The sequence below is a fragment of the Coturnix japonica genome, chromosome 24, assembly GCF_001577835.2.
Source record: "Coturnix japonica isolate 7356 chromosome 24, Coturnix japonica 2.1, whole genome shotgun sequence".
Taxonomy (NCBI): Eukaryota; Metazoa; Chordata; class Aves; order Galliformes; family Phasianidae; genus Coturnix; species Coturnix japonica.
In genome coordinates, this window is record NC_029539.1 from 4,880,704 (window position 1) to 4,893,012 (window position 12,309).

General features: G+C 59.4%; 1 protein-coding gene across 1 annotated transcript in view; it reads right to left on the reverse strand.

Moving 5' to 3' along the window:
- Positions 1-9,967, reverse strand: part of BCL9L (BCL9 like) — a 38,274-nt gene extending 28,307 nt beyond the window's left edge. Inside the window, exon 1 of the mRNA XM_015884058.2 lies at positions 9,887-9,967. The gene's annotated coding sequence lies outside the window, so the exon portion shown is untranslated. The remainder of the gene's footprint in view (positions 1-9,886) is intronic.
- Positions 9,968-12,309: the final 2,342 nt, after the last annotated feature.

The following is a 12,309-nucleotide window of genomic DNA, read 5'->3' on the forward strand; positions in this document are numbered from 1 at the left end:
CTATGGGCTCCGTTCATCCCATCTTCCCAAGCTCCCATTCTCACGTCCCACCTGCAGTCCCTGCAGCTCCTGCTTCCCGACCTGCCTTTACACTCACAGCTACCGAACCCTCTTTCATCCTCCCCCTCCGCTCACTCCTCCCCATCCCACAAACCCCAGCCCTCCTTCTGAGCTTTCCCTGCAATCACAGCCCAGCACTGCTTCACCACCTTCAGCACAAGGAGCCTGCCGTGCCCCCTTCATTCAATCCATCCATTTTTTCACTCCCATCTCCACAGACACCTGATGCCAGAAGCTCCTTACAGGGCAAACCCTGTGATGTGGGAGCCAGGGCTGCGGGATGAGAATGTCCTTGCAGTCTGTCTCCATCCTTTACTGTACCAAACACATCTCCTTGCTCCTTACACTGAAACTCAGCAGACCGAATGCTGCTTTGCAGGGTCTATGAGCCGCTCTCAGGAGGACCAAATCCTCCCGCTGCTCAAACACAGCAGAAAGAAACACATTTCCCTTCTCCCAGAAGGAGTACCTGGAACAGCAAACTTTGCCCTCTGCAGCTGCACAGGACGGAGCGAGGCAGACATCAGAGCAAAGCATTCTCCCCTGGCAGCGGGGCTGCAGCTCCCAGCTGACCTGGCTGCAGCACCTCCAGCCAAATGGCTCCGAGCTCTGCCCACACTCGGTGCACATCTCTGGCCTCAGCCGCAGGCTGGAGCCCGGCCAAGCAGAGGGCTGCCTGCCTGCATCACGAGCCAGAGCAGGGTGAGCATCACATTGAAGCCTTCTCCCTCCATCAGGCACCCTGTTTTGTTTTGTGGTGGTTGTTTTCTTTTTTGCCTTCCCAGCTATGGTCTTGTGAGGCCGAAGGCTGCTTGGAGCTGAGCCAGCACCAGGGAAACCACCATTTCAAGGTCCTGCGAAGGAGCCTGTAAGAGCAGAAGGGAGCTTTGGCTGGGCGTGGGGGGGGGGAAATGATGCACAGAGCAGGCTGTTCGCTGGAAGCTGCTGCTGCTTGCCAGGAGGCGGTGGGGGGAGGAGGCAGCAGATGTCCGCAGACAGCATTTGCTGAGAGCCTGCAGCACTCCAGCCCAGGGAGGGGAGGAAGGCGGCGGCTGGTGCCACTGCTGCTGCATTGTAATTGAACAGGACAAACATGACAGTCTGCTGCAAAAGCTTACGCTGCCTTTCCCTCTAATAACTGCAAGTTTAGAGATGGGAAGCAGCAGTCCCAGGACAATGACCCGGGGTCAGGACGGTGCTGCAGGGAACGCTGAACACCCACCGACACCGGGGCTGTGTCTGCCTGCAAGGACCACTGGGAAGGTCCTGCTGCAGCCCACCAGTTCCCTCTCCTCTTGGTACACACAGCACAGTGCAGGAAGGAGAGGCAGTGAGCATCCAAGGATGCACAGCAGGAAGCAGAACACAGGGCTCAGCCCACCAGCCTCCCCCTTCGGGCACCAGCTCTCCCAGCACCCAGGTGCCCTGTCTCACAGCTGCTTCCCCGCAGCAGCAGCTGGCAGGGAGCGCTCAGGTTTGCAACAGCCCCGTGCAGCTCTGAGCTCTGAGTCTCCCCTTCATTGTAAAAGTGGATGATGGAGAACACAACCGCCGCTGCTGTGGCAGGCAGCCAGCAAACCCAGACCCAGCAGCGCTGCTCTGTGCAGGCGTGAGGTGTCAGCTGGGCTCTCGGACGGCCCACGTGGCTCCAGTTTCCTGTCTCTGGGCAGAGGAGGTTTGCTTCCTCCCCGCAATAAATGAGGCCGATCAGAGGAGCTCTGCCACCAGCCACACAGTAATGTGGGCTGCCTGGAGCCAGGCTTCTCCCATAGGTTTTGTTCTGCATCCAGGATGCTCTGCAGAGACGGTGGGTGATGGGAGCTGCACCTCACAGACCGTCCTGTGCCACCAGCACGCAGAGGGTGCAGCAGGACCTATGCACACCATACCATGACCTGCCCAAAAAGGCCCCAGGACACCCAGAAACATCAGCCATCACCCACTTCGGATGGAAAGGAACTGACTTCAGCCAGAGGGGCCTTTGGCTCATTACGCAAAACCACCCTGGGGCTTGTTGTTCAGATCAAATGGAGCAGCTCCTGGCCCCCTCCCACAGCACACTGAGACACAGTCTGGCACTTGGGTCCACTTGAGTCCTCTTAAAATAAAAATTAATTGATATGCAAATAAGATGAGGCATTAGATTAGTCTACTGGCCCAGGGCAATGCACAGCTTCCCCACCATTCCAAGCCACAATCCCAACATTGCCGCATCCTTTCTGTGCCTGGGGTCAGCCCTGGGCAGCAGCAGGACCCAGAGCAGAGGGTCCCAATAACATATGCCACGTGCACAAGGGAGCACGGGTGGATCCTAGGATGGCTGAAACCATTTGAATTAAATAGCATAATAAGCTAAACAAGAAACATTTGCCACTGGCTCCCAAGCCTCTCTTCGTATTTCAGAATCACTATGTGGGGTGGGAAACAGTTGCTTCAGGTCCTGAGCATGCAAATGATTGGGCAGGTAGATCACTCTTCTCACTAAAATAACACAAACACCTGCAAAATCAGAATGCTTTGCTGAAGTTCTGGATCGAGGCAAAGTAACTTCTTTGTAACCAACCAAATGTTTAGATCTGACGGAAAAAAACGCCCAGTGGAAGCATGGCAAACAAGGCATGTCTGAATGCTATCACAGAGTCTGTCACCTTGTAGGAAGCACAACAGCTGATCCAGCATGATGTTTGTTCTCGCAGCAGTCTCACCCACTAAGTTGCTTAATAGATGTCTAGAGCTGCCCCGGGTGCTTTAGAGCCAGGCTGACTGAAGGGCTATGGCAAATGGCACTCCCATTTATTAAGAAAGGGAAAAGGAAGACCTGGAACTGCAGGCTGGGCAGCCTCACCTCTGTGCCTGGGAAGAACATGGAGGGGATGCTCCTGGGAGAGAGGTTAAGGCACGGTGAAATGAGGGGGTGATCTGAGACAGCCAGCACAGCTTCAACAAGAGCAGAGTGTGCCTGACCCAAACAGTGGCTTTCTGTGATGGAGTGATGGCATCAATGGGCAAAGGGGGGGCAGCTGCTGTCATCTACCTGGAGTTGTGCCTTTGACACAGTCCTGAACCACATCCTTATCTCCACATTGGAGAGACATGGATTTGAAGGCTGGACTATTCAGTGGATAAGGAATTGTTTGGATGGTCACAGCCAGAGGGCTGTTGTCAGTGGCTCCATGTCCAGGCGGAGGCCGGTGATGAGTGGTGTCCTTCAGGGGTCCATCTTGGGACCAGTGCAGTTCAGCATCTCTGTCAGTGACAGATGATGGGATGGAGTGCACCCTCAGCAGTTTGCTGATGCCACCGAGCTGAGTGGTGCAGTGGACACAACAGCAGGAAGGGACACCATCCAGAGGGACCTGGACAGGAAAGTGGGCACATGAGAACTGATGAGGGATGCAGAGATGCCAGAGGAGGGCATGAGGATGCTCAGAGGGCTGAAGCACATCTGCTGTGAAGACAGGCTGAGGGACTCAGGCTCTATGATGATTCTAAGACACAGCTGAAGTCCTTTGCCCATGTACCCAGTTCTGGAAGTGGAAACATCTCTCAGTTGAAGCTCAGAGGTCCCTAAGCAGCACCAAAGGCCACAACCCCCAGCATCCTCCAGCACCTCAAAGGGCACTGCACTGAAAAGCAAAAGCAGATACACTTTAAGAGGAGACCCAGTGCTTCACTCTGCAAGAAAATCAACAGGAGAGCTACATTCATACCTCTGAGCAGCAAAGCAAAGGAGCTTGGCCTCTATTGTCACATACAATATCCACTTCTGCCTGTAAGCCCTGAGAAACGAAGCAGGACTTATCACTCATTTTCCAGGTGGAGGAGGGGATGCAGCCCCAGGGAGGTGCTTTCTCCTGCCCAATGCAGCAGAAAACAGGCAATGGGAGGAGTGACAAAGAAAAGGGAGAGGAGTGCGCGGTTCTGGTGCCCACATCCCACTCTTAGGGCTGCCAGGCCTGCGCAGGCTGCCAAATCAAATAGCAATCCAGAGCCACCCTCCTGACAGACAGAACAGATCAAGCCCTCAAAGCAGGGCTGGCGCAGGGCTCCTTCCACCCAGGGCAATCACTGCCCACATCTGATGCTCATTGACTATGACTGGCAGCAGCTGATGCCTACGGATCACACAGAAATCTCGGTCCCTCCCACTGGAGAAGCTCCACAGCTCCCCAGGCAAGCTGCAATTTTACATATTCCAACCAACACCCCCAGCTGTGTCCCCAAAGATGTCTTTGACCATTAGGGACACGGAAGCAGCATTCAGATCAGAGCACGCACCGAAGAGGCAGGCTAAGAAGCTAACACCGAGGAGAGTGAGCCCCTGCCCCACCAATACAGAGCCACACAAAACGACTTGGCCAAGGGCCACAGGTAGATTCCAGACCACAGGATTCACACTGACCCTACGCTTTGGCCACAAGGTTCCACTAATCATAACAGACAGGTTATGATGGGGGTGGGCAAAGTCACAGCTTCTGCTGTGCCCCAGTTTCTCCTACTGTAATGCGGTTCCTCAGCCAAAGGGGGTGAATGCAGCAGGGCTGTCCCTTGCAGATCACAGGAGGTAGCAGCACCTCCATTCCTGCTTCCCTGTACCTCCGGGTCCTGCTCAGACGTCACCGTGCTGCTGCCCTTCCTGCAAGGCCTGGAGCGCTGACGTGCAGCACATCCCTGTGCAGGAGGAGCCTCCGCCTGATCCCACAGCAGAAACAGACAGTGACATTCAGAAAAATACAATTAGCAAATATTAAACAGCCGGCAGCTACACCAGCAGCTGGGAGGGAAGATGCAGCCCAGCACTTCCTTGCAGATGGGGGCACTGATAGATGCTGGCATGCCAGCTCGGATGCATTGGCCCTCCCAGGTGACAGTGCCTCAGATCTGGTCCCCACACACTCTCCACCAGCAGAATCCTTTAACCAGAGCTGGAAGGGCAGAAATTGGCACTTGGTGCCAGGTTCTGTCGTTGAGCCTGAGGATGGGGACAGTGCTGGGAGCATGCAGCCAGCAGCAGGGTGAGGAGAGGCTCGGTGCTGCAGAGAGCTGGCCTCCATCCATCACTATTCACACATGTCACCTCTCTGCCATCTCCCCGTGCTCACAGTGCAGCCTGAAGGTCTCACCCCACGCTGTGCACAGCCGTGTTGGGGAAGGACCACACCAGCCTCACACCCATCACTAGAAAGCACATGGTGGGGAGGGCGAGCACCCAGCACAGCATTCAAAACTGTTCCTATCTTCTCTTCCAAGCCCATCTCGGTCCTCTCTCAACCGGGACCCCCTCATAAAAATAAGAAGAGACAGGCCTTTCCTGGCATTTCCTTTTTCTGAAAAGGCTGTAAAATTTTCCAAGCGTAGCCAGAGCCAGAGCAAAGTTTGTCAGGAGCTCAGCTCATTAGGCGGCTGCTCAAGGAGCCCCGCGGGAGGCGCAGGCTGCATAATTCAAAACAGCTTGGACCCTGGAAAAGAAAATAGAAACCAGGCAGCGAGGACGAGGGGGCAGCGCTCAGCTCCGAGCGTAACCCCGTCCGCAGGGCCCGCGAGGAGCCCCGGCCCCACAGAGGTGCTGCGGCAGCCCGAGCAGAGCTGGCACCAGGCAGAGGAAATTCCAAGCCTGTTGCTTCTGGCAGCCGCGCCAGGCCCTGGCTAGGACCTCGGCAACCTGGAAACCAGCTACTCAGCAATTTTCTTGCCATCCAAAGGGCTTGTTCTGAACCACAGTTTCACTTCCCCCCTCCCCCCCCATCCTTTCTCCCCGCATCACAGCCCAAGAGGCAGAGAAACATCAGAGGCGAAAATTGTTTGCTCTAAAAGCAGGATGGACCAGAGCCCCCAAACTGCTCAGCTCCTGAACTGCAGGCTGGAGCTGCTGCCGTTCTCCCACTTGCATCTGGAGGCGGGGAGAGCAGAGGAAACTTGCCTGGACCAGCCCTAGGTCTCCCCAGTTCCTTTTGCTCCTTGCCAGGGAAAAGTTCAATCGAGGCTGCACAGACACAGGACACAAGCAGCTTTCAGCCCAGCCTGACTGCTGTGCTCAAGGCCCGGCTGTGGCCGGAGCAGCTCCGTTCAGGCCCCGTCTGGCCCCATCTCCCATTGCAGCCCAGTGCTGGAACACATCCTACCGAGGAAGTGGTGAAAGCTCCAGTGCTGGAGGGGTTTCCACAGCCCTGGCCAGCTTGCTGCGGAGCACAGTCGCCCAGAGACTCATCCCTTGTTGTTAGTCAATGCCCTTCAGAGCCACCCAGCCAACTCCTCACTGCCCTGTGCCCACGGGCTGCTGGGGCTGTGGGAGACCTACAGCGTGGCTACTTAGTGCCCCTGCAAATGTGCTTTGTGAGCCAGCAGCCTCCTCTGCCTGCAGCATCACTGTGCCGCTTCAAGGAAGCCCAAAGCCCAGCACTGCACACATACAACATGGAGCAGCCATCCCTTCACTGCTGTAACAGACGCTGCTGAAGGTGCGTGGAAACTCCTCACTGATACACAGCTACACAACTCCCCTTCCAATGAAAACAGCTGGGGACATCCTTGAAATATCAGATGCTCAGGGACCGGGAAATTCATGAATGCAGCGAGTGCTGAGGACACTTCACAAGAGAAACTCTGTGCCAGCTTCTGGAACAGCCCGCTTACACCTGGGCTCAAACAGGAGGCTGAGACCCAACACAGCAGCTACAGAGGAGCTGAACGATGAGCAAGAATCGGGATTCCTGGCTTCTATCCCCAGCTCTGGCCCATATTCACTTCCTGCCTCCAGTTAAGTCATTTCCTTTCACTTTTCCTCCTCACTCGGAGGTAAAATAACCAAGTCTTTGCTTCTGCAGCTCCTGCAGCCTGCCATGGTGCACAGCTCTGCTGCTGCCGGAGGCTGAGAGGCACAGGGCGCAGAGCCGCACCGCCCCGCCGCAGCCTGGCATTTCCTGTGCTTACGTTTCAAGGGGCTCGGAGTCTGTAAACAGCCAACGTGGTGGAGCATCTCTCACACAAACCATATCCTGGCCCAGCACAGCCCTCCTGCTCCCAGCAGATCGCAGCCCGCGGCCTCCCACGCACTGGGGCAGAGGGAAGACCAGTAGGCACAGCAGGAACAAGGAGCACTCTGTGGTTTCTCTCGGTATTTCAGGCCATCTCTCGCACAGGAGGAGCTCTGCTTCGCTTTCCAAGTCTCTCCCTCCCTGGCACAGAGCTCAAACCTGGCTGCTGGCCCAGGACTTGGCTCAGGAGCAGCTCCTCACCAAACAGGGTGCCGCCCCACCTCTGGGAACAGCACACAGCCTTACAGTCATCCTGGGGATATCTCGCTCCCACCGTTCCCTAACTGGGATTGAAGGCCCCATGTGCCAAACTGGAAGGAAAAGGCAAACCCACCAACCTCAGTCCTGCTCACGGAGGGAGCAAAGCCTGCAGCTGAGCAGCAATGGGAATCCTGGAGGTAACAGAGACCCAGTGGATGGGGATGGAGCAATCCCACCCCTTGGTTGGAGCAGAGCAGGTCACATACTGGAAGGTGAAGTCTGCAGCTTCTGCACTACGGACCTGAAGGATGAAAGTGTGCAAAGCACACGGAGAGCAGCTTCAAGCAGAGCACTGGGAAGACAGACTCACAATCTGAAAGGTAAAGAGTGGGGCTGGAGGTTCTACTCAAGGAATCAGATGCTGGAAGGGCAGAGCTCACTGTGGTCCCCTGTGCAGGCAGAGCCCGAGTGTGCAGCTGCTGCATGTACATGAGTTCACAAGCCACGTAAAACCTGGGAATGTTTTTCCTGCCATCCTCACTCCTTCCTACCAATCTTAGAACCGATGGAAACGCATAACTGAGAAGCCAAGGAGCTGCAATGCTTCCCAGCCCCGTTTTTCCCTATCTTTATTTCCATACAAACCTCTTGGGACAGCTGTAATCTCATGGAGACCAACAAACCACATCATGCCAGCAGCAAAGCTCCAGCACCCCCTAAAAAGAATGTGAGATCCACAGAGTGTCTGTTTGTCAGACAGCTTCATGCTGGGAGGAATGAAACAGAGCCCAGCAGAGCTGAGGTTGGACCTATGTTAGGGTTTGATTCATGCCAGCAATCCTCCTGCAGCTTGAACAACACTGCCACAGCACCCTTCTATCTGAACATCACATCTCTGTAGTATCTCTGTCCACGTTCTGAAAGCATCACATTTGCTGCCCAAGCACACAGACAAGGTTAAGCCACAAAGAGCACGACAACAGCAAAGAGCAAAGAGCCACCTGTTGGGATGCAGCTGGTGCACCCAGGTGTTCCCTTCTGCACTATGGGGAGGGAGAGCGCCCAGAGCATCGCAGCAGGATGGAACAGCAAAGAGAAGGAAAAGCAAAGTCTTCTTCCCCCAAACCAAGCTGTGCTGAAGAGCCAAGCTGCACATGGACCATGGAGGCTCCAAGCACACACCAGCAAGGTGCACTGCTCTATGGAGCTGAGTTCTACCAGGGTTATGCACCAGTTTAATTCCAGAGGCAGCCGCCACGGAACAGGGGGCTCACACATCCAGCTGCACTGCACACTGTCCCATCACACAGCAGCACAGCAGGTACCAAAGCCAGGGGTCAGGGTGGCAGGGAGGCACTGACTGCACTGTCTGCACAGCTGGAATAACAGAATTCACATCAAAACAGCAACACCACCACCAGCAACGAGGCTCCATAGTGTTTAGGGCGTGAGTAGCCTGCAGAGAAAGACACCGTGCAGAAAGAGAACCGCAGAGCAAGGCGGACATGGGTGATGTTAGTGTCGGTGCCACGGCGGCTGTGTTACATACCCATGTGTGCCACAGCCGGCCTTATCGCAGGCAGCGCCGTGCTGCTCAGCACCGACACGACCTGGTGCAAATCACTTCCTCTGTGACTCAGTTTTCCCTGCGTGCAGCTCTGCAGGGAGCAGGAGGAGCCGTGAAGCTGCTCTCAGATGGGGCACAGAGCTGCAGCCAAACCCCAGCGGTGCGCGGATGTCAGCGGGGGCAGCAGCCCTTCTATCCCGCAGGACGCAGCCGGGTGACAGCACAGCCCTGCGCCCGTCTGACAGCACAGACGTTGCACACGACAACACAACAGCGTGCCCCGTCATGCAGCATTACTTATGTGTTCAGATATGCATCCTTCTCACATTTCTACTCCAGCAAGTGGTTGCTCGCAGCGCGGGGCTGGGACAAGTTCAGCACCTGCTGAAGACACGTCCCTGACACGGCACGGCAGAGCTTTCGTCGCATCCATGTTTTCCTTCTCGGGAGGGAGCAGCAGCAGCACACAGCGGGCACAGCTCTGCCCCGACACCGGCGGGCTTCAGCCCCACGTGAAACGCAATGACACCAACCGCAGGGATCCCCATCTCGGTGCTCCCCGGGGCTTTAATAACGCCGGAGATGAGGAGCAGCCCGGGGAAAAGAAGTTCCAACACCCGGACCCGGCCGAGGCTGGCAGCTCCTCGTGCAACCAACAACAACGCGACGGCCGGGAAGGACGCGAGGAGAGCGGGGTCTGAAACGTAACGGCGCTGCCGGGACGTGCACGCAGCGCTGACAGCAGAGCACGGGGTACGGCCGGTACCGGGAGGGACGGAGCGGGACCACGGGCACCACCTGCTGCAGCCCGGCCGGCCGTTCCGCGTTAAGTTCCCCCGCCGCCCGCCGTCCCCGCTGCTCTCGGTGCCGTGGCTGCTCTCCCTGCGCTCCGCCGTCCCCGCAGCGCGGCCCGCGGGTCCCGTCCCGCCCCGTCGCCGCTGACAGCCGCGGCCCGTGTCCCTCCCGCGGCGGAACAATGGGGCGCTGCCGGCGGCGGAGCGCGGGGCTCGGCCGGTTCACTCACCTCGGCGGCGGCGGCGCGGTTCAGGGCAGGCCGGGCGGGCTCCCCGCGGCCGCACGGTGCCGCTCCGCGGGCTGCTCAGCGCGGGCCGGCGGCGCGGGGCCGGCCCCGCAGGCCGGGCTCATGGCGCGGAGCGGGCCGTGCCCCCGCCGCTCGATGCGGGGCCGGGCCGCGGGCGGGCGGCGCTCCGAGCCCGGCGCCCCGCCGCCCCGCTCCTTTCGCTTTCGCCGCCGGCGGCTCCAGCCCGCGCCCGCCGGCGGAGCTCGGCGTCCGGCCGCGGCGAGCACCAACTTCCCTCCCGGCCGCGAGTTGCGGGCGCTCTCCCCGCCGGGCGGGCGGCTCCGGTGCCGGCGGCCGCGGCAGCCCGGGGGCGGGCGGGGGCGCCGTGGCGAGGGGCGAAGCGCTGCGTGCCGAGTGCTCCTTTCTCCGCCGGAGCCTGAATAATCATTTGGAGAAACAGGATCATTCACTTTCCTCCGTGCAAGGAGCCAAGCGCTGCCCTGTCAAAATAAAAGCCCCGCTCGCTCCGCCGCTGATTAACTGCTTCCTAATCTCGGGCTTTCCGCCGGCCTCCCAGCGGCCTGACGGGGACGCGCACCTTGCGAGGGCGGCGCTGGATGCTCACGGCCGCCGGGACGGGGCGCGCGGTCCGACCGCCCCCCACCCCCGACACGGCGCGCACCGGCAGCGCAGCCCGGATCCGAACGGGAGCGGCGGCCCCGGGGAGCCCCGGGCGGGTCTGCGGAGCCGCGAGTACTGCGGGTACTGCGGGGAAAGAGACGCTGCCGCCTCGCACGGGATGCGGACAAAATGGCCTCATTTCTGCCGGCAGCGGGGGAGTCTGCCGGCACCAGATAATAATAATAAACGAAGGTCGGCAGGACGGGGTTCTGCTCATCGCACCCTGCGGCGGGCGCGGCAGCACCCCGGGCGGAGCGGCTGCTGCGTGCGAAGCGACCGAGGGGGGGAACCTCGCGGAACGTCGGGGCTCCTCCTCGCACAGCGCGGTGTGAACACGCGGGGCGCGTCCGGACGGAGCCGGGCACACGGCGGAGCTGGGCCGGGAGCGGCCACACGGAGCAGCGGGGAAGAGCCCGGCGCTGAGACACGGGGAGGTTTCAGACCCGACGGCGAGAGAAGGCAGCGCCGGGCGCCCGCTGCTCGGTCTGGAGCCGCCCGCAGCAGAAGCGGCTGCCTGCCTGCAGGCGGCTGCACAGATGTACGTCCGCCTGTGCAACATTACACGCCCGGTTATCTCGCATAAATGCGATTACCGGCGGGTTTCTGTGCTGCCTCCGAGGGGCAGCGTCACCCGTGGATCCGCACGGCCCAGGCTTCCCCACGGCAGCGCCGAGCCCTCCCTCAAGCCCGGTTCATCGCCCCGCTCCCACCCCCCGGTACGCTGCAGCTGAAGCCCCGCAGCTCCTCGGCACGGCAGCTCCGCTTCCCTGGGAGCGTCCCCTCGGGCCGCGTCACCTCCGTGCCTGCAGTGCCCGGACCGCCCAAGGCTGGGCTGGCGGCACGGACCGCTCGGCAGAATCTTAAAGCATCGCGGAGCTAAAGGGGATGCGGGGACAAACAACGCATCGCAGCTGTCGGGACAAGATCAGCGGACAGAGGCAGAACCTCGGTTACTGCCTTGGCTCGGGGCGAGAGATGACACAGCAAGAAAGCGGCCCCGGCGCGCAGAGAGGAGCCGCACCGAGCAGCCCCGGCACGGAGCTCCCGCATCGCCCGCACCGCGCTGCCCGCACCGGGGCGGCCCCGCGGGAGCCGCAGCGCGGGGGGCGGTCGGGGACGCGTTGTCAGCGCCCCCTGGCGGAGGAGGACACCCCGCCGCGCCCCGTGCTCAGCCGGGCGGTGCTGAGAGCAAACACCAGCGACGTGAGCACGTAACGCAACAGCTCGGCAAAGCAAACTTTGGCTGCCGCAGCACAGTGACGGCCCAGGAGCTCCCTGCTCCCAAACTGATCAGCAGAAAGGATCCGTAATTCTTCTCCCAAGGCGCTTTCCCTCAGGCAAATCCAAAGCGATGCCTGGGGAAAACATCTGAGGCTGGAGCAGACAATGTGACGATGTACAGATGTGCCTTTGCTCACCCCAGGCTTCTCAGCACCCAGCCTTGGTGGCCCAGCTGGGCAGTGGGCACGGTGAGACCTGAGGAGCCCGGGGCTCTTTCTCTCCATCTCAGCCCAATGCAGAGAGCACAGAGGGTTTGTGGAGCTCAGCTCCTCTCCTTCTCTCCCTTTGCTCCCAGGGTTCTGACATCACAGCCCCTCACATCTCTGCACACACAAATGTGGCCGAGAGAGACTGGGGAAGGGCAGTGGGAGGTCTCCCTTCCAAACTCATGTTCCCTTGGCCAAAGACCAAGAGTGCTCGCTGTCGAGGTCCCACTTTGGCTCAGATCAGTCCATGCAAAGAAG